Genomic DNA, 22,593 nt, shown 5'->3' with positions numbered 1-22,593 from the left:
GAGTGGGACATAAACAGGTTTGGGGTTCCAATTACTGCGTTACGGCTACGGGGGAAAACTGGGTTGGAGCGGAAGACAGGTTGATGATTTCATCGACTACTTGAAATACTAGTTCATTTTTGAAACAAAACATGACTGGACAGTGTTCGGGTACATAGTACAAGTCAGATCGAATGACAACGCGGACGCCAAGCAGCTGGCAACGGGTTGGCAACTCGCTGCGAACGACTTCCTGCTGAGTCACTCCAGTCGCGCCTTCTGTAGGATTCCAGTCAGCTGCAAGAGTCGTGATTCGCAAGAGACCAGTTATAAATTCTCGTCATCATCTGTTTCATGTAAGCTGCTCCGAGTGCAAAGGGATTTTATGTGTTTCAGTAAAAAAGAAACTAAGAATGTGTATGTCAGCGATTCTAAAACCCTCAATACACTTGGTCATAGTCTGCAGTGAGGTCAATGATGTACTGAAAGTGGCTGATATGTTGTGTGTCGAGCCAAGTAAGAGTCCTGGATTCTCACGGTACGCAGATAATGATTTTGAGGTGCAGAAAAGCCGTTCTGTATCATAGTTTTTCTGCCAGCACTGCTAAACCAGCAGGGCTGCTGTGGAGTTCGCAAGTAGGAGTTATTCAAGCTCCGATTCAGGTTGAGGGGTCCTCATTCGACAGTTGCTGGTGGCTGGCAAATATGGAGGTCCTCTTGATGGTGCAGCTGCAGTTCCTGCAGTATCTGCCCACGGACACGGCAGAGTGTTGAGTAGCTGTGCGTAATACGTGTAGAATTTAACTGTTTATTCTAAAGTTACAGGGTAGGGAGTAAAGAGTCTTGTTTGCAGTTGAAAATGAAAGGTATTCATCTAAAGAAGAGCTGTGACCAATAGATGTAAGTTTACTGTTGCGGTTTACTTAAACTGAGGCAGCCGGCCGGTGTGGCCGTGCGGTTAAAGGCGCTTCAGTCTGGAACCGTGTGACCGCTACGGTCGCAGGTTCGAATCCTGCCTCGGGCATGGATGTGTGTGATGTCCTTAGGTTAGTTAGGTTTAATTAGTTCTAAGTTCTAGGCGACTGATGACCTCAGAAGTTCAGTCGCATAGTGCTCAGAGCCAAACTGAGGCATCGGAATGGAATACCAAAGGGACTCGCATCTGTAGATCGCATTTGTTTCTCATAATGTCCGAGTGCGCTAACAAATACGATCACGCTTGAATTTTCAGTCAATAATCAACTTCATGAGCCAATCCTATTTATGTAACCACCTGTCAAAGGCCTAAATAGCCATTTTTACACCGCGAAAGTGCATGAAGAGAGCCAATGAGGCTCTGGAAGATACCGAGCTCGGCGCCGGCTATGGAGTGCGCCATTTTGTTATGCTCGGTATACTTTAAACACTGTGGCACGCGAACAGTTTTCAAATTTAGCCATTTCGGAAATGCTTCCACCTTTCGCCGAAAGCTAATGATCATGAGCTTTTGGACGTCATATGAATCGCATCGTTTCCGCATTACGTCAGCGGCTGTTCTGTTTCCCACGTTCCCCTTCTCCCGCCCCCGCGCACCCCACCATCCAACACCTTTTATATACCGTCCATTGCTAGTGCTGCCATCTGGTGTCCGTGATTCGTTATTGCACGTTGGTAACATTAATGTAAATGGTGGTGGTGGTGGTTAGTGTTTAACGTCCCGTCGACAACGAGGTCATTAGAGACGGAGCGCAAGCTCGGGTTAGGGAAGGATTGGGAAGGAAATCGGCCGTGCCCTTTCAAAGGAAGCATCCCGGCATTTGCCTGAAACGATTTAGGGAAATCACGGAAAACCTAAATCAGGATGGCTGGAGACGGGATTGAACCGTCGTCCTCCCGAATGCGAGTACAGTGTGCTAACCACTGCGCCACCTCGCTCGGTCATTAATGTAAATGGACCTTGTATTACCGAGGGGTAAATTTGAAGTAATAAGAGTTCCAGAACTAAGGTTCACTGTCTATTCGGATTTCTAAATTTATACTTTGTTTCACCGCCTCAGTTGTATATTATCACATTAATTATTATGCTGACTAGTTTCATTCAGTCGCACTAGATTATCATAACAATTTTTGTGTTTTAATGTGTAGTTCTGTATGGATACGACGGGTTTCTTACGAAATTACATAGATGTGAAGACGATAAAATATTTACCAAACCTAACCATAAAACAAATGTGCAGCTGAGACTGTGAAATAAATGGTAAATTTAAGTTTAAACTTTGTCGTGACAAACATCTCGGCCATCGTTTTTAGTTTTATTTGGATAACACCCATTAATTGTTCCTGCTAGGTCAAAGTCATAGATAGTCACTTTAGAAAACACTGTCCTTACTTCATATATGGATGTGAGCTTATTAGTTCTCTCAAACTGATTAGCGTGATTTCGATATCCGTAACAAGTCAGTAGAGGTCGCAAAATTTTGTTGTAAATGTCCGAAGTATGCTTGAAAATCACATTATTGCCATTATCTTGGCGAAAATCTGAATTAAATCCAGCAAAATTGATATGTACTTAATAATTCGCTATCGCTGTGCTAGGACGAGAGCCTTACCTTTTTTCCCTTATAATCCTAGCTCCTGGCAATGATATCCGTTACATGAAGTGGAAATCTACTCCAGATAATTTAACTTATGGTTAGATCTCTCGACAAATACATTAACACAAAGAAAATAACATTTTGCACCAAAATTGAATGGCTGGTATTGCTATTGGTAAATAATTTTTGCCCATATGTTACTGTACCTTAATTCTTTAAGAATAAATTTTTCTTCTCTGTTAATTGATTGGTAACAAATAACTGCAACTTATTCCGTACATTAAGATCTCCATATACACTGCATAAATAAATATACTGTGGGTAGCGGAAGGTGCAACTTTCCGCTATAAGTCGTTGATATTGTCAACTCATCAGGATATCAAAGAGGTGAAAAAATGAACAGTTGTCTGCCTCCATTGTCTTACTGGGTTGATAACTTTTTGCTGTATCTTCCTGCATTGCGCTAATCTTTCCACGCCCGCTTCACTCGACAGTGTCGTAATCTGCACTGCCTATTTCAGTTTCTGTTCTCCGTTTTTTTTTTTTTTCTCTGCTACTCGTCTCAGCAACAAGTTTACTCTGCATACCTACCATTTTTAAGCTAAGAGCTATTCTTTCCTTGCTTTTAACCTCTGATACCTCCTAATTTTCTTGTGTCATTTATCCATTTCGCTTCGATCACGCTTCTGTAGCTTCACAGTTATAATGCTCGACAATTGCCTCAAATTCGTGTACAAAGGAACTTCAGAAGGTGGGTAAGACATATCGTTTTACACTAAGAGCACTGCGAAACAAGAGCGACGTATTTTGAGAAAAGAGAACACGTTCAGAATTTCCTGAACACACACCTCTGCTGCCCTACGAATAAGAAGCGCATCACAGTGTGAGAGTGAAATAGCGCGACAACTGGAAACGTGCTCCAAAGTTGTTTTACGCGAAACAGTACAATTCTCGTGTTCAAAACGTCTAACTTGCACTCAAATTCACCGTGAAGTTCTGGAGACGTGTGGACCAAGCGCAGTTCAAGTCTACCCGCAATGAAATGATGCCAGTAATTTGATGAATGCCACACTTCGTGGATGATGCCGGTAGGAGGGAAAGCCATCGACATCGACCATAGACGACCACGTCCAGGCGACCGAGGGACTGATTCTCAGCAGGCACGGATTTTCCGTCGTCTACGGGAGCGTCCACGCAACGGTTCTCAAAAGGCTTCGCAAGCAAGAAGGAATTGAAAAATAGGCAGAAAGTTTCGACAGTTGTTTGTAGCGACTAGATGACTATGCATGTGTGTCACTTTGAAGTGTAGTGCAGCATTCAAGAAAAGTTACTTGGTCTGCAAGAGTAATGTGTAACTTAATTGTCTGACTTCCCCTCATGTACATTCCGCTTAATGATGTACCGTGAGCGTACACTTTCAGTACATTCCACACTGAATGTTAGAACTTGCCAGCGTGAGAGCTTCAGCTAAAGAGAGCTGTCTTCACCATCGAGAGTTTACACCTTAATTGCTTTGCGCCGTAACATTTTATTAATTTATTTATTGCTTATTTAGTATGACTTGTCATCTTGAGGCTGAAGCTCTTTCGTCTGTACGACCGCTACGGTCGCAGGTTCGAATCCTGCCTCGGGCATGGATGTGTGTGATGTCCTTAGGTTACTTAGGTTTAAGTAGATCTAAGTTCTAGGGGACTGATGACCTCAGAAGTTAAGTCCCATAGTGCTCAGAGCCATTTGAACCATTTTTTCCTTCGTCTGTGTTTGTTTTGACAATAACAAATGTTTTTGGGTGGGGTCCGCCTTTAGCAAAACACAGTTTATTATTTGTACCAAGATTTTAAACATGGCTGTCCTCGATCTTGTTTTCACACAGTCAACTGTTCCACTGCCCGCCATCTTGTTTTTACAGCTGGTAAACAGTATCTTGTACCAGATACGTTTCACAGCAGTTGCAGCATCATCAATGAGTTTTTTTATTATTATGGGTGTTAAACATAAGGAATGTTCTTTATTGTTTAAGAACATGTAAACATTAGTTTCTAAATCGTAATTAGAGATGTTTAAAGACCACATAAAATTATGTATTCATACAGGAGGAACAAGACTTCTGGTCAGGTGAAAACAGGGTTATAAATACAAAATCAAATAGGGGTAATGCAGGAGTAGGTTTAATAATGAATAAAAAAAATAGGAGTGCGGGTAAGCTACTACAAACAGCATAGTGAACGTATTATAGTGGCCAAGATAGACACGAAGCCCATGCCTACTACAGTAGTACAAGTTTATATGCCAACTAGCTCTGCAGATGACGAAGAAATTGAAGAAATGTATAATGAGATAAAAGAAATTATTCAGGTAGTGAAGGGAGACGAAAATTTAATAGTCATGGGTGACTGGAATTCGACAGTAGGAAAAGGGAGAGAAGGAAACATAGTAGGTGAATATGTATTGCGGCTAAGAAATGAAAGAGGAAGCCGTCTGGTAGAATTTTGCACAGAGCATAACTTAATCATAGCTAACACTTGGTTCAAGAATCGTAAAAGAAGGTTGTATACATGGAAGAATCCTGGAGATACTAAAAGGTATCAGATAGATTATATAATGGTAAGACAGAGATTTAGGAACCAGGTTTTAAATTGTAGGACATTTCCAGGGGCAGATGTGGACTCTGACCACAATCTATTGGTTATGAACTGTAGATTAAAACGGAAGAAATTGCAAAAAGGGGGAATTTAAGGAGATGGGACCTGGATAAACTGACTAAACCAGAGGTTGTACCGAGTTTCAGGGACAGCATAAGGGAACAATTGACAGGAACGGGGGAAAGAAATACAGTAGAAGACGAATGGGTAGCTCTGAGTGATGTAGTAGTAAAGGCAGCAGAGGATCAAGTAGGTAAAAAGATGACGGCTAGTAGAAATCCTAGGGTAACCGAAGAGATACTGAATTTAATTGATGAAAGGAGAAAATACAAAAATTCAGTAAGTGAAGCAGGCAAAAAGGAATACAAACGTCTCAAAAATGAGATCGACAGGAAGTGCAAAATGGCTATGCAGGCATGGCTAGAGGACAAATGTAAGTATGTAGAGGCTTATCTCACTAGGGGTAAGATAGATACAGCCTACAGGAAAATTATAGAGACCTTTGGAGAAAAGAGAGCCACTTGTATGAATATCAAGAGCTCAGATGGAAACCCAGTTCTAAGCAAAGAGGGGAAAGCAGAAAGGTGGAAGGAGTATATTGAGGGTCTATACAAGGGCGATGTACTTGAGGACAATATTATGGCAATGGAAGAGGATGTAGATGAAGATGAAATGGGAGATACGATACTGCGTGAATAGTTTGACAGAGCACTGAAAGACCTGAGTCCAAACAAGGCCCCGGGAGTAGACAACATTCCATTAGAACTACTGACTGCCTTGGGAGAGCCAGTCCTGACGAAACTCTACCATCTGGTGAGCAAGATGTACGAGACAGGCGAAATGCCCTCAGACTTCAAGAAGACTATAATAATTCCAATCCCAAAGAAAGCAGGTGTTGACAGATGTGAAAATTACCGAACTATCAGTTTAATAAGTCACAGCTGCAAAATTCTAACGCGAATTATTTACAGACGAATGGAAAAACTGGTAGAAGCCAGCCTCGGGGAAGATCAGTTTGGATTCCGTAGAAATATTGGAACAAGTGAGGCAATACTGACCTTACGACTTATCTTAGAAGAAAGATTAAGGAAAGGCAAACCTACGTTTCTAGCATTTGTAGACTTAGAGAAAGCTTTTGACAATGTTGACTGGAATACTCTCTTTGAAATTCTAAAGGTGGCAGGGGGTAAAATACATGGAGCGAAAGGCTATTTACAATTTGTACAGAAACCAGATGGCAGTTATAAAAGTCGAGGGGCATGAAAGGGAAGCAGTGGTTGGGAAGGGAGTGAGACAGGGTTGTAGCCTCTCCCCGATGTTATTCAATCTGTATATTGAGCAAGCAGTAAAAGAAACAAAAGAAAAGTTCAGAGTAGGTATTAAAATCCAGGGAGAAGAAATAAAAACTTTGAGGTTCGCAGATGACATTGTAATTCTGTCAGAGACAGCAAAGGACTTGGAAGAGCAGTTGAACGGAATGGACAGTGTCTTGAAAGGAGGATATAAGATGAATATCAACAAAAGCAAAACAAGGATAATGGAATGTAGTCGAATTAAGTCTGGTGATGCTGAGGGTATTAGATTAGGAAATGAGACACTTAAAGTAGTAAAGGAGTTTTGCTATTTGGGGAGCAAAATAACTGATGATGGTCGAAGTAGAGAAGATATAAAATGTAGACTGACAATGGCAAGGAAAGCGTTTCTGAAGAAGAGAAATTTGTTAACATCGAGTATATATTTGTCAGGAAGTCATTTCTGAAAGTATTTGTATGGAGTGTAGCCATGTATGGAAGTGAAACATGGACAACAAATAGTTTGGACAAGAAGAGAATAGAAGCTTTCGAAATGTGGTGCTGCAGAAGAATGTTGAAGATTAGGTGGGTAGATCACGTAACTAATAAGGAGGTATTGAATAGGTTTGGGGAGAAGAGAAGTTTGTGGCACAACTTGACTAGAAGAAGGGATCGGTTGGTAGGACATGTCCTGAGGCATCAAGGGATCACAAAATTAGCATTGGAGGGCAGCATGAAGGGTAAAAATTGTAGAGGGAGACCAAGAGATGAATACAAAAAATGGCTCTGAGCACTATGGGACTCAACATCTTAGGTCATAAGTCCCCTAGAACTTAGAACTACTTAAACCTAACTAACCTAAGGACATCACACACACCCATGCCCGAGGCAGGATTCGAACCTGTGACAGTAGCAGTCCCGCGGTTCCGGACTGCAGCGCCAGAACCGCTAGACCACCGCTTCCGGCAGATGAATACACTCAGCAGATTCAGAAGGATGTAGGCTGCAGTAGGTACTGGGAGATGAAGGAGCTTGGACAGGATAGATTAGCATGGAGAGCTGCATCAAACCAGTCTCAGGACTGAAAACCACAACAACAACAACCTTCTTACCACATGGTGTGGCTGCCCTGTTGTATTACGTTTTTACAGTGTGTGTTTTTCCTTACAGCTTGTCATCTGCAACTATATACAACTTAATGTAGGCAAAATATTTACGCAAAAATTACGATTTCTAAACCGTTATGGCTATGCCAGAAATTAATAATTTTTATGAAATGTTGTGTGTGTGTGTGTGGGGGGGGGGGGGGGGGGGAGGGCAGGGCGTGTATCAATTTACATTATGTGTCACTTACGTTTTCTTTTTCCGTCAACTTCTCCATTGTCAAGTTCTGTGTATTGAGTTGCAACTGTCATTGTCACTGTTTACGAGCTGTAAAAACAAGATGGCGGGCAGTGGAACAGTTGACTGTGTGAAAACAAAGTCGAGGACAGTGGAACAGCTGAAAATGTCATGGGCAATTGTTTAGAATCTCTCAGAGGTGTGTGTGTGTGTGTGTGTGTGTGTGTGTGTGTGAAAGAGAGGGAGGTGGAGAGAGGGAGAGAGAGAGAGAGAGAGAGAGAGAGAGAGAGAGCAGGTTTGAGGATTTATCATTATTATTATAATTATAAATATTTATTTATTTATTTTTAGTTTTATTGTATGTGTGTGTGTGTGTGTGTATGTATGTGTGTGTGTGTGTGTGTGTGTGTGGTGGCGGGGAGTTCTAGAGGTTGGTGTTATCTAATAATTCTTTGAGGGCAGAGAACAGATTTCCATTGCAGGGATCTGTGTATTAATTTATTCCTTCCTTTCTCTCAACTACGGCTTTTTGTATATGATAATTGTCTTCAGTTATTAGTTTTGGTGGGGGGCTGTTGCTGCATTTGAGAATTTTTAAATCAGTGTTGATGTCTGTTGGGCTATGTTTATTGTCCATATAGGTGTTCAGCAAATGTGGAATGTCAGCTATTACTTTTAAATGTTCTCCCGTGTTCTGTGCAACTGGTATTAAAGTTTCTGCTTGTCTGTCCTATATAAACTGATTTGAAGTCTTGACACGTTAGTTGATAAATACCAGATGTGTCGTGTATGTCTGTACGTGTGTTGGTTGTCCTTAGTTTCCTCTGTGTTGTGTTATCTATCCTCTAAGCTATTTTTAGCCCTTGTTTTTTGAGTATGTTGCTTATTCTGTGTGCTGCTTTCTTGTTGTAGGTGAGAGTGAACCACTTGTTTGTTGTGGTTGTTTCTTGTTCATATGTGCTCGTTTGTGTGTTCTGTGTGTTTGTAAGTTGGTGAGAAGGTTTTAGTTTTTGTGCGTTGGGTGTCTTTTTAATTGGTGTTGGTTGTTGTATCTGTATATTGTGAGGTCAAGGAAATTTAACATTTTGTTGTTTTCTGTTTCCACGGCGAATTTTATTTTTGTTCCTTATGTTTAACAGCTATAATAATAAGAAACCCACTAATGATGCTGCAACTGCAGTGAAACATTTCTGGGACAACAAACAAATCTGTGTTTTCCTAAAGGCGGACCCCACCCAACAACATATGTTATATTGCAGTGAACATACAGTGCGTAGTGGGGCGATGACTCTGTTGTAGAAATAATTCAAAACTTTTTTTTTTTTTTTTTTTGGTCATCAGTCAACTACTGGTTTGATGCGGCCCGCCACGAATTCCTTTCCTGTGCTAACCTCTTCATCTCAAGAGTAGCACTTGCAACCTACGTCCTCAATTATTTGCTTGACGTATTCCAATCTCTGTCTTCCTCTACAGTTTTTGCCCTCTACGGCTCCCTCTAGTACCATGGAAGTCATTCCCTCATGTCTTAGCAGATGTCCTATCATCCTGTCCCGTCTCCTTATCAGTGTTTTACACATATTCCTTTCCTCTACGATTCTGCGTAGAACCTCCTCATTCCTTACCTTATCAGTCCACCTAATTTTCAACATTCGTCTATAGCATCACATCTCAAATGCTTCGATTCTCTTCTGTTCCGGCTTTCCCACAGTCCATGTTTCACTACCATACAATGCTGTACTACAGACGTACATCCTCAGAAATTTCTTCCTCAAATTAAGGCCGGTATTTGATATTAGTAGACTTCTCTTGGCCAGAAATGCCTTTTTTGCCATACCGAGTCTGCTTTTGATGTCCTCCTTGCTCCGTCCGTCATTGGTTATTTTACTGCCCAGGTAGCAGAATTCCTTAACTTCATTGACTTCGTGACCATCAATCCTGATGTTAAGTTTCTCGCTGTTCTCATTTCTACTACTTCTAATTACCTTCGTCTTTCTCCGATTTACTCTCAAACCATACTGTGTACTAATTAGACTGTTCATTCCGTTAAGCTGATCATTTAATTCTTCTTCATTTTTCACTCAGGATAGCAATGTCATCAGCGAATCGTCTCATTGATATCCTTTCACCTTGTATTTTAATTCCACTCCTGAACCTTTCTCTTGTTTCCATCATTGCTTCCTCGATGTACAGATTGAAGAGTAGGGGCGAAAGGCTACAGCCTAGTCTTACACCCTTCTTAATACGAGCACTTCGTTCTTGATCGTCCACTCTTATTATTCCCTCTTGGTTGTTGTACATACTGTATATGACCCGTCTCTCCCTATAGCTTACCCCTACTTTTTTCAGAATCCCGAACAGCTTGCACCATTTTATATTGTGGAACGCTTTTTCCAGGTCGACAAATCCCATGAAAGTGTCTTGATTTTTCTTTAGCCTTGCTTCCATTATTAGCCGTAACGTCAGAATTGCCTCTCTCGTCCCTTTACTTTTCCTAAAGCCAAACTGATCGTCACCTAGCGCAATCTCAATTTTCTTTTCCATTCTTCTGTATATTATTCTTATAAGCAGCTTCGATGCATGAGCTGTTAAGCTGATTGTGCGATAATTCTCGCACTTGTCAGCTCTTGCCGTCTTCGGAATTGTGTGGATGATGCTTTTCCGAAAGTCGGATGGTATGTCGCCAGACTCATATATTCTACACACCAACGTGAATAGTCGTTTTGTTGCCACTTCCCCCAATGATTTTAGAAATTCTGATGGAATGTTATCTATCCCTTCTGCCTTATTTGACCCTAAGTCCTCCAAAGCTCTTTTAAATTCCGATTCCACTACTGGATCCCCTATCTCTTCTAAATCGACTCCTGTTTCTTCTTCTATCACAGCAGACAAATCTTCACCCGCATAGAGGCTTTCAATGTATTCTTTCCACCTATCTGCACTCTCCTCTGCATTTAACAGTGGAATTCCCATTGCACTCTTAATGTTACCACCGTTGCTTTTAATGTCACCAAAGGTTGTTTTGACTTTCCTGTATGCTGAGTCTGTCCTTCCGACAATCATATCTTTTTCGATGTCTTCACATTTTTCCTGCAGCCATTTCGTCTTAGCTTCCCTGCACTTCCCATTTATTTCATTCCTCAGCGACTTGTATTTCTGTATTCCTGATTATCCCGGAACATGTTTGTACTTCCTCCTTTCATCAATCAACTGAAGTATTTCTTCTGTTACCCATGATTTCTTCGCACCTTCTTTGTACCTATGTTTTCCTTCCCAACTTCTGTGATGGCCCTTTTTAGAGATGTCCATTCCTATTCAACTGTACTGTCTACTGCGCTATTCCTTATTGCTGTATCTATAGCTTAGAGAACTTCAAACCTATCTCGCCATTCCTTAGTACTTCCGTATCCCACTTCTTTGCGTATTGATTCTTCCTGACTAATGTCTTGAACTTCAGCCTACTCTTCATCACTATTATATTGTGATCTGAATCTATATCTGCTCCTGGGTACGCCTTACAATCCAGTATCTGATTTCGGAATCTCTGTCTTACCATGATGTAATCTAATTGAAATCTTCCCGTATCTCCCGGCCTTTTCCAAGTATACCTCCTCCTCTTGTGATTCTTGAACAGGGTATTCGCTATTACTAGCTGAAACTTGTTACAGAACTCAATTAGTCTTTCTCCTCTTTCATTCCTTGTCCCAAGCTCGTATTCTCCTGTAACCTTTTCTTCTACTCCTTTCCCTACAACTGCATTCTAGTCGCCCATGACTATTAGATTTTCGTCCCCCTTTACATACTGCATTACCCTTTCAATATCCTCATGCAGTTTCTCTATCCGTTCATCTTCAGCTTGCGACGTCGGCATGTATACCTGAACTATCGTTGTCGGTGTTGGTCTGCTGTCGATTCTGATTAGAACAACCCGGTCACTGAACTGTTCCCAGTAACACACCCTCTGCCCTACCTTCCTATTCATAACGAATCCTACACCTGTTATACCATTTTCTGCTGCTGTTGATATTACCCGATACTCATCTGACCAGAAATCCTTGTCTTCCTTCCACTTCACTTCACTGACCCCTACTATATCTAGATTGAGCCTTTCCATTTCCATTTCAGATTTTCTAGTTTCCCTACCACGTTCAAGCTTTTGACATTCCACGCCCCGACTCGTAGAACGTTATCCTTTCGTTGATTATTCAAAACTAAGATCGCTTAAATACTGTTTAATGGATAACCGGTTTCAACACACTAAAGGTGCCATCATCGGATCTGAATGTAGCTTAACATTTATAAACCATTTGGATATGACGATACATGAGGCAGACCAGCTGATATAAAATCATTGGGCTGCCTCATGTGTCGTTTTATCCAAATGGTTTATAAATGTTAAGCTATATTCGCATCGGATGATGGCACCTTTAGTGTGTTGAAACCGGTTATCCATTAAACAGTATTTAAGAGATCTTGGCTTTTGAATTATTTCAACATATGTTATAGTCTGACTAGATAAGGTCCTTAAGGTCTTCTCTTTTCTTCCGGCGTTATTTGATGGTAACACATGACGTCTAATCCCTCTCTTCCTCTAGAAATAAGGAATTTCGAAAGTAGTCAAGGAGTGTAACAAGTGTGCTAAGAAATGAACAGTGTGTACTGTAATCGATGGTTCAAACGGCAACAGTTCTCAGTAACATTATATAGCCCCCTTGTTGCAGGATACCTACCTGTAGCCAGGATATATAGATGGAGGGGTTGCCAACTTCGAATTTTGTATTTAATGATCTGGAAAGTTGTGTTCAGTATAGATGCGTCAATCTATTTCACCTTCGATGTTTATTCACTATACAGAAGCCTAGGATTTTTAAAAAGAGTGCCTTTCAACGGTTCCGGACCTGTCGCAATCAGAATGAGAGCAATCCACTTTCATCAACACACCCGTAATATCAAACTCCCTGATGCACTAAGCTGTGCACTGAAATGGGCCTTGAAATCCGACTTTCTCCTTGTACAGTCAATGGCCTCACCAACAGAAATATCACATCTGACTTATATACTTCTTATAATTTCTATTAAACAATACCTCTCTCCTTGTACCCAACTCTTCGCAATGCCTCTCCATATCCGTACTGAGTTTCAGGACTAGAGGTACGTTGGCAGTGGGATAGGCACAGAATAGAATTTGTTTCTAAAATGAATCTTCCCTTCCGCGCCTGACTGTGCAGCACTGCGAAGCTGTGAGAGACTGCTGTGTGGTGCAGTGCATCCTGCCTATGCGAGCTGTACTATCACCAACGGAGATGTTCACGTGAGCATGAAATTTCTGCGAAGTTGGCACAAGAGGATAAAGATGCCGGGGGAAAACAAGTTTGGTGGCCGGGGGAGAACGGTAAACTCATCCTGGTGCTCTTCGAACAACGCAAGAACACTGCGAGCTGTGTGACACGTCGCACTGTCCTGCTGGTAGATGGCATCCTGCCGAGGATACGTTGTGTGTTATGCTGCATCTGTGGACAAGTAGGTAGACAGAGAACTGTGGTACAGGTATGCTGGGTGCTTTGCTTGAGATCATGCTGCATGAACTGGATAAGACACACCAAGACTATGTTAGTGATGACTGATCATCCAAAAGTATACCTTTAAAAATCTTTGAAATGTGGAAATAATAGGGATTACTCATTCTATGTTACTCTTTAAATACATTTCACTATTCTAATGTCCGCCCCGATAGCTGAGTGGTTAACGTGACGGATTGCCGTCCTACGGGCCCTGGTTCAATTCCCGGATGGGTCGGAGATTTTCTCCGCTCAGGGACTGGGTGTTGTGTTGTCTTCACCATCATTTCATCTCCATCCGGCGCGCAGGTCGCCCAATGTGGCGTCGAATGTAATAAGACCTGCACCAAGACGGCCGGACCTGCCCCGCAAAGGGCCTCCCGGTCAATGACGCTAAACGCCAGGAAGTTTAAGTGCTGACAATTTTCACGGATGTAGGTTCTATGTTTAATATATCCCCCTTCTAAAGTACACAATACTCCAGTCACCTCAGGGGTAGACAATCATGCGCAATCGTATTTAAATTGATTTATTATCGTAAATACACAGAAACTTCAGTCATATTACGTAGGATTTGTTTCAGTTTACCCATCACGAATGAGTCAAAATACTGGGTACTATTCATCACTTCTTCATTATATTATCCCACTTTCCAAGTTGAGCTGAATGAATAAACGACCCGTGTCATAACAAGAAACAGGACCTTCTACAGTCAAAATAATTGTATAGTAATTTCTGTGAAGCGATCAAGCACGTAAATTGGTTTTGAGCCGATTGAAGAAGTGACACAAATTTATTTTAGCATGCTATAATGTGTTAGCCAGACAAGATTCCAAATTAAGCCAGAAACTAAGTAGACAGAGAGGGCACATACTACTCCGAAACGAGTAACCAAAGGCCGTGAATTATAGGGACTAGACGCATATCGTGAAAGACACGGTGACCCGGTCGCTTGAAGGGTGGATCTCGAAAGGTGCCACTGATGGACTTCACAGTGCCGTTGTCAGAACGGGTGGGATGAAGTGGTTCCCACGAAGTATTTTGCCTAGCTATAGGAATGCATATATTTTGTATGTATTGAAGAGAACGTATCTTCCTCTAACAAAGGAATGCTTTCGAGAAAAACTTTCTTGATCAGTGCAGGTTGTCTATCCTTCATGTTGAGACAAGAGAACGGTGAGGCAACACTTAGGGACGTTGATGTTAAATAATAATCTGACTTCTGAGAAGAAGAATATTCGCAGCCTATTCTCCATCCCTCGTACTATTCGCTAATGGCACGGGTGAGGGGGGAAATACTTGTGATACCTCAGGCACACTTCGCCACACACCGTGAAGTGGTGTTAGTAATAAAGAGGCCATTGTAGATGATCATATATTGCTTTGGCAACCTGGATGAAGAAAGGAACCACTTAATAACTCGTGCCACCACGCTAAACGATTAAAAATAATCGCTGCTATAAAAACTCAAAGAACCGGCCATAAACATTTGTGAATCAATTATCTGACGTAGCCCGGGTACTCGCTTGGAAAGCATGGCTGGAATCAAGTCCAGACCCCAACGATTAATCGCTGCCTCTACATTTCATTCCATTAATTATATACACCCATTTCGTATCCCACAAAATACAGTTTACTTTGGCTGTAAATAAATTGAGATTTCTTCAGACATGCCTCGCCATTGCAATCAATCTCAGTACCATTAATAATAATAAAGATTTATAACTAGAGTTATGTAGTCTAGTGAAATAATTTTAGCATCACAAAGCAAGTTTTCATGTGTCAAAGCCAACGAGAAATAAATAGGCATCATAAAATCTTTCAAAGAATTCAGTGTAACTGCAAACCCTGTCTCAATGGAAATTATAGAAATAAGAAGTTTGTGTTTCATCTATTACGTCTCCATAATTATTGTTTATCTTATACACCCCAAACCTAGTACGTACAAATACGTAACTAACTGAGGTGAGGACAGTCGACTAGCAGAGTTCGTGATTTGATTTTTCGTCATTTCTAATGAATATTGGCATGTTTTTTTTCTTCTTCTTCTTCTTCTTCTTCTTCCTCTTTTTTCCCCAGCAAGGGACGGGCCAGATTCCATTCTCGCTTTTTTTCTGCCTCTAACCATCTTGATGTTAGCATGGAATTAAACTCTGGACTTCTTTGTTCCATTTTTGAGTAAGAACGTATCTAGTAATGTCAACGGACCAAACGCGCATCAAGATGCCAAACATCTGTGTCCCTCATTTTGTGATACAGTTCTCACAACACAATGCGATGCATTAAAGAGTATTTCCAGAAAATGTGCCCCAAAAATCTCTCTTCAGCCTTTGACAAAAATATTAGTAAAATAATTTTATTTGGAGAACTGCTTCTTTACTACTAAATATCGAATAAGAAGTTTTCTTTTTAGCCAGTATAACGGATATGAGCTTCGATGCAGAAATGCATAATTATCGAAAATGTTTACCTAATTTTTTGTGGTAATAAGTTATTATTTGAGCACTTATTATTTGTCAAAGTCGTAACAAACGTTCTACAAGTCGTTTGGCTTGATTACTATAGCTGATAAATATTTGACCAAGTGCATCTAAGCCATTCCACCTTATTTGTTCCCGGAGAATGTTAATATATAGGAACACTACAACGGCAAGGTATTGGCTAAAAACGTCAATTCGTGGTACCGCTTCTTCAAAGAGTGCTATTTCAGCAAAGTTTGCTGGAGAGGTTTTGCGAAGTTTCGAATACGGCAAAGCAGGATTGTCGTCGGGTCGACAGCAGTGTGTAAAGTTCATTCGATAATAGCACTACTCCGAATTGGTCCCGGCGTAGGTTCGAGTCCTCCCTCGGGCATGGGTGTGTGTGTTTGTCCTTAGGATAATTTAGTTTAAGTAGTGTGTAAGCTTAGGGACTGATGATCTTAGCAGTTAAGTCCCATAAGATTTCACACAAATTTGAACATTTTAACTACTCCGAATTCGAGTCTCGCTGCAGCACGCTGTTTCATTCCGTCGGAACTTTCACAACAGCGCAGCGAAGTGGCGCAGTGGCCAACACACTGGACTCCCGTGTAGGAAACTACATAGCAGTGCCTGTGTTATTCCGAAGTACACACGTCGCCAAGTTCCTTCGAATATGCATGCCTGTCCGAACGAACATCAATTGCGGCGACTACAGCCGTTGTGAAATACATGAAATGTATTCGCATTTGTGAACGTAGACAACAATTAGCAGTATAATGAAATGACGACAGTGAAAATTGGTGCCAGGCCGGGACTCGAACCCGAATTTCCCTCTTATCCTGAGCAATTGCCTTACCATTAATCTACTTACACGGCTCACCGCCAGGCCCAAACTTCCATATGACGTCGACCATGTGTCTACAAGCTGCTCTTGTACATTCATTATGTATAATCCCGTACGGACGTGACATTTCAATTGGAAGTCGCTTGCCCTCTTTAGGCGGATAAGTACGAGATTGCAGTACCTGTGTTGTTCAGATGTGTAATGAAAAGTACTGACATATAAGTGACGAACGTACGAGTGCAGGTTGTGGACATATGGTGGATGACATACGAGTCCATTACCTCCACTTTTCTGTCTATAACGCGTCTGAAATTAATGAGCCAAACAAACAGAAAGAAAGGTTAATCTCTAGCAAGAAGCCATATGCTTGAATATTTCTGGTATCTCAATTGCAGATTTTTCAGCGCTCATTTAACTTTAGGACTCAATATGAACAAAAACGGACTTCTACCACTCCCGGCCGGAGTGGCCGAGCGGTTCTAGGCGCTACAGTCTGTAACCACGCGACCACTATGGTCGCAGGTTCGAATCCTGCCTCGGGCATGGATGTGTGTGATGTCCTTAGGTTAGTTAGGTTTAAGTAGTTCTAAGTTCTAGGGGATTGATGACCTCAGAAGTTAAGTCGCATAGTGCTCTGAACCATTTGAACTTGTAACACTATTGAAATAAGCCCTTCATATGGAAGTCTGAGTATAGCCGTGAGTATTGTTCAGATGCCTCATGGTAAGGCGACCGCTCGCGATAATGGGAAAATTCGACTACGAGCACCGGTCTGGCACAAATTTTTACTGTCATCATTCCATTGTGCAGCTGATGGCAGTCCATATTTGCTAATGCGGATACATTTCAAGTAACAAATGCAGGAGGTCGGCTATTAAAATTTTCTCCAGCTACCTTTATTTAAGCTTTCCCTTAACTGCTTAATGAAAAAGCTTGGATGGTTCCTTTGAAAAGGGCCGTTTTCCTGCCACATCTTTCCGGAATCATAGCTCATGCTCCATCTCTAATGACGTCCGTCATCGACGAGACTTTAAATCTTAAACTTCCACTTTCTCCATACGACATTGTAGACTCTACTGCTGAGTGAAGGATTCTTCCGAAAAAAAAATAAGTAAAACAAAGTTGTTGTAGTACTACAAGCCTGGTCCCATCTCATGTGTGCTGTTGCACCCTCCTCACATTACACAGTATACTTCATCTACATCAACATTCATACTGCGCTGGCTACTTTACAACAACCGCTTGTGATACTTCCGATATTAGCTATCTGTTGAGTTTGTTCTATAAAGAAGGACGTGTTGCGTTCTGGCTGTAAGTAAGTCCTGAATCCAACTGCAAATGTGATTCGATACTCGGTAAGCTTGTACACCACCAACATAAAACCATAAATGACTGTGTTCATTGGCACCACAGTACAGTACCGGATGGTTGAAAATAGACACCGCTGTTATGGCTGCCGTTTTCATGAAACAAGTGTACCAAGAGTACACGTTCTTTTTTCTTAATAACCACTGCGTTTCCTATGGAATACTTCAGCCTTCTTAACCCTTTACACCAACCGTTAGAAATCAACACTCATCACCAAGCGACAAACAACAGACTGACGTCAAAACAGGAGAACATTACCCATTCTTACAGCGCCATATTTTCACCTGCTGGCAGATAGTGGAACTGTTATTTTTCTGAGCATTCTCTGCTGGCTCACCGGTTAATACACACCTACGATGTCTCAGCACCATGCGATATATATAGGCCACACTACAGCACTCGGAGCACCGTCAGTATAATTATAACCACTCGGTATATGCATGTAGCGTGATTCATTTGCCACAGTCATCGGCAATTAGACGGAGCTCACCAGGCCTGCCTGTGCGCCTTCTGCTTTGTATCTGCAGCCAGTAATTGTGCCGAGTTTAGGGATGAGCAGTAATTGAAACATTCGTTCTAGGCTACAATCATGCACCACCCGACGAGTGCGTATTCTTGTCGAATGACTTCAGCCTTTTGAACGAGGTCGCATTGTGAGTCTGCAGGAAGCTGGAGAGACGATCACCGGATCGTTGCACGTGTTGGGCACAATGTATCAGTGGTTTGTCGCCACTTTCAGCAGTCGTCTGTGGAACATTTCGACAATTGCAGAGCAAGTTCTGGAAGTTTGCATCGTACAGACGCACACCAAGATGCGCCTGTAGTGTCATCAGGGGTCTTTGGTAACCGTACCCTTGTAGCAGGATTAAAATGACGCTTGCCTCTGGCCAAGCTACTACTGACAACACGACTCTGCCAAGCGCTGCTACTCTGGTGGCATGAAAGAATAGATTGGAAAGTAGAATGGCACTCTCTTGCTTTCAGTTATAAGAGTAGGTTCTGTCTGTACGCGGGTGGTGGACGTAAGGTGTAGTGCTGATGAGTGGCCTATTCTTTCTCCCATGACACCCAGGTCCCAAACAGGTCTTACCCCACGCTCCATGGTGTGGGAAGGGGGATCAGCGAAAACTTGCGGTAATACATTGAAACGCCAAAGAAACTGGTACAGGCTTGCTTATTCAAATACAGAGATATATAAACAGGCAGAATACGGCGCTGTAACCGGTAACGCCTATATAAGACAACAAGAGTGTGGCCCGGTTGTTAGATCGGTTACTGCTGCTACAATGGCAGATTATCAAGATTTAAATGAGTTTGAACTTGGTGTTATAGTCGGTGCACGAGCGATGGGACACAGCTACTCCGAGGTAGCGATGGAGTGGTGATTTTCGCGTACGACCATTTCATGAGTATACCGTGAGTATCAGGAATTCGGTAAAACATCAAATCTTTGACATCGTTGCAGCTGGAAAAGGATAATGTAAGAATGGGACCAGCGACGACTTAAGAGAATCGTTCAAAGTGACAGAACTGCAACCCTTTCGCAGATTGCTGCAGATTTCAGTGCTGGGCTATCAAAAAGTGTCAGCGTGCAAACTATTCAACGAAACATCATCGATATCGGCTTTCGGAGCCAGAGGCCCACTCGTGTACCCTTGATGACTGCACGTCACACAGCTTTACGCCTCGCCTGTGGCCGTCATCACCGACATTGGACTGTTGATGACTGGAAACATGCTTCCTGGTCGGATGAGTCTCGTTTCAAATTGTATCGAGTGGATGGACGTGTGCGGGTATGGAAACAAGTTGATGAATCCATGGACCCATCATGTTAGCAGGGGATTGTTCAGGCTGGTGGAGGCTCTGTAATGGCGTGGGGCGTGCGCAATTGGAGTGATGTGGGACCCCCTGATACGTGTAGATACGACTATGAGAGGTGACACGTACGTGCAATCCGACCGACTTAGGCAATTACAGCAGGACAATGAGACACCCCGTACGTCCAAAATTACTACAGTGGCTCCAGGAACACTCTTTTGAGTTTAAACACTTCTGTTGGTCACCATACTCTTCAGGCGTGAACGTTATTGAGCATATCATGGATGCCTTGCAACGTGCTGTTCAGAAGAGATCTCCACCCCCTCGTACTCTTACGGATTTACGGTTAGCCCTGCACAATTCATGGTGCCAATTTTCTCCGGCAGTAATTAGACATTAGTCGAGTCAATGCCATGTCAGGTTGCGGCATTTTTCGTACTCTAGGGGGCCCTACACGATGTTAGGCAGGTGTACGAGTTTCAGCTGTTCAGTGTATTTGGTATTTATGCTTCGTAAATTAATCTGTGTCCACTACATTGTATAGGTTGTTATCCCCGTGCCGCTATAATTTCTTCGACAGCACATACGGCTAATGCGATGCATGGTCCTCTTTGTGGTCTACAACGACTGTCCTGGGTAGCAAGATTCCCAGACTTCTCGCCTACTGAACACGTATGGGTCATGGTGAAGTACGAACTTACGTTCTCCAGAGACTGCAAGAACCGTTTCCGAACTGCAGCAAAAGTTTCAAGATGCTTAGGACAATGTATTCTAGGGCGGCATTCGGCACCGTTGTGATCTTTTCCATACGAGAACGCACGCCTGTGTTGCCGCCAGAAGGGAGTATACTGTGTTTTCAAGCACTGTTTGGGCACCCTTTCTTCTGACATGTGTGTCTCATACGGACTAAATTTGTTATAAAGTATTACAATAATGAACTACTTGTCACGTCACTTATTTGTACAGTTACCTTGTCCTTGAGAGTGTTGCATTTTTTTCCGGCAGTATGTTTCGTTCACTAAACGGTTATGAATTCGTTCGTTATAGTTCTTACATCCTGCTTTCCACTACGTTAAAAATGTTTCCAGTTTGTTCCGGTGACCCAACCACTCAGCTAGAGGAAACAACGTAGGCCTATCGACATCCGTAATTCTTGCTGCAATTAGTACATTAGCTCCACTTGTCTCGTACATAGAACATCGGACGCTTATAGCCCTCGCTGCTGTATAATAGTCCATTACTCATTCCAATACGTGTAAATCGCGTCAACAGATATTCAGGTACAGAGAATTTAGCACCTGTTCTGTTCTCCCCGTAGCTAGATTCGTGCTCATCAGTCATGTATGATTCATGAGTGCTGTTGGCGTACGTACTGATTCGGGTGTAATGTAACGCGGACGTCGGACATATTAGCGTAATACTGTAGTTAGTTTCTTTACCGTTCTCTGAAACTACCGAATGTTCTAATGTAGCAATAAATCTTATTGTCTGGATGACATTACGCAGTAAAACAGAATGTTTAGCAAGTGGCTACCATCTCTGAAAGACTCAATTGTCAAAGGGTTATGTCCGAAAGAACAGATACCAGCAGTGATCTTGCAGCTCTCGAAGAATGAAATTACAATGAAATCCGGACTATTAACTGTTTACAGAGGTTGATAAACATCAACGGGGACAGTTGAAAATGTCTGCCCCGACGGGTACTCGAACCCGGCATCTCCTGCTTACATGGTCTTTTTGGTCTTTTTTTTTTTTTGTTCATTGCGTTTGGTCTGGGCGGACGTCCCATGACATCTGTTCAAGTTCATCGTTGATTCCGGCACTCAATTTTCTTATTACAGAGAACAATCCGCCTTCTGACCGAACACGCTGAGCTACCATGCCGGCACCCGACTGCGTCACCGAGGACACAGAGGATAGTTCGACTGCAGGGACTTATCTCTGGCACGCTCCCCGTGAGACCCACACTTCCAACTTCGAGTACCGGTGGGGGCAGCCAATTTCAACTGTCCCCGTTGATATTTATCAACACCTGTAAGCAGCTAATGATCTGGATTACATTATAATTTCATTCCTCGAGAGCTGCATGATTATTAATGGTATCTCTTCTTTCGGACATGTCTAAAAGAACAGATGCCATCTTCATATAGATAAGGCTTACAGGTCACTGACCTTCAGCGCGGATGCACTCACATTGCTCAGACTCTTACGGGTATTGGTAGACTGACTACCGTGAGTAATGAATACGATGTGCAGGGGCATTAAAATGTAATGTGGACAGTAGGTTGGATGTGTGGGTCTCACGGGCAGCGTGCCAGAGGTAAGTCCTTGCACTCGCACTATCCTCTGTGTACTCGGTGGGCCAGTCAACTGGGGATGTAGCACAGTGGTAGAGCGTTCGCTTTGCATGTGAAAGGCCCTGGGTTCTAACCCCGGCATCTCCCACTTACTTTCTTGTGCTTGGATAGTTCAGTTGGTAGAGCACTCGAGTCTCGGTCCGGCACACAGTTTTAATCTGCAGCCGGCGCGGTAGCTCAGCGTGTTCGGTCAGAGGGTTAGTACCCTCTGTAACAAAAAACTGAGTGAATGGATCAACAAAGAAAATGAACGGGTGTCATCGGACGTCCGCCCCGAACAAATTCAACGATCAATATAGAACAAAATGAGTTCAAAAAAAAAAAAAAATTAAGGTCAGAGCGTCTGCCATGTAAGGAGGAGA

At 42.4% G+C, this 22,593-nt stretch overlaps 1 non-coding gene across 1 annotated transcript; it reads left to right on the top strand.

The window, feature by feature from the left end:
• Positions 1–22,246: 22,246 nt before the first annotated feature.
• On the top strand, positions 22,247–22,318 carry Trnaa-ugc. Its single transcript has one exon. It is a non-coding gene; the product is annotated as a tRNA-Ala (tRNA).
• Positions 22,319–22,593: the final 275 nt, after the last annotated feature.

Source organism: Schistocerca piceifrons, chromosome 2 (assembly GCF_021461385.2).
Source record: "Schistocerca piceifrons isolate TAMUIC-IGC-003096 chromosome 2, iqSchPice1.1, whole genome shotgun sequence".
In the NCBI taxonomy this organism is placed as follows: Eukaryota; Metazoa; Arthropoda; class Insecta; order Orthoptera; family Acrididae; genus Schistocerca; species Schistocerca piceifrons.
The sequence above is the reverse complement of the archived record's forward strand: the minus strand, read 5'-3'. Positions and strand labels throughout refer to the sequence as shown.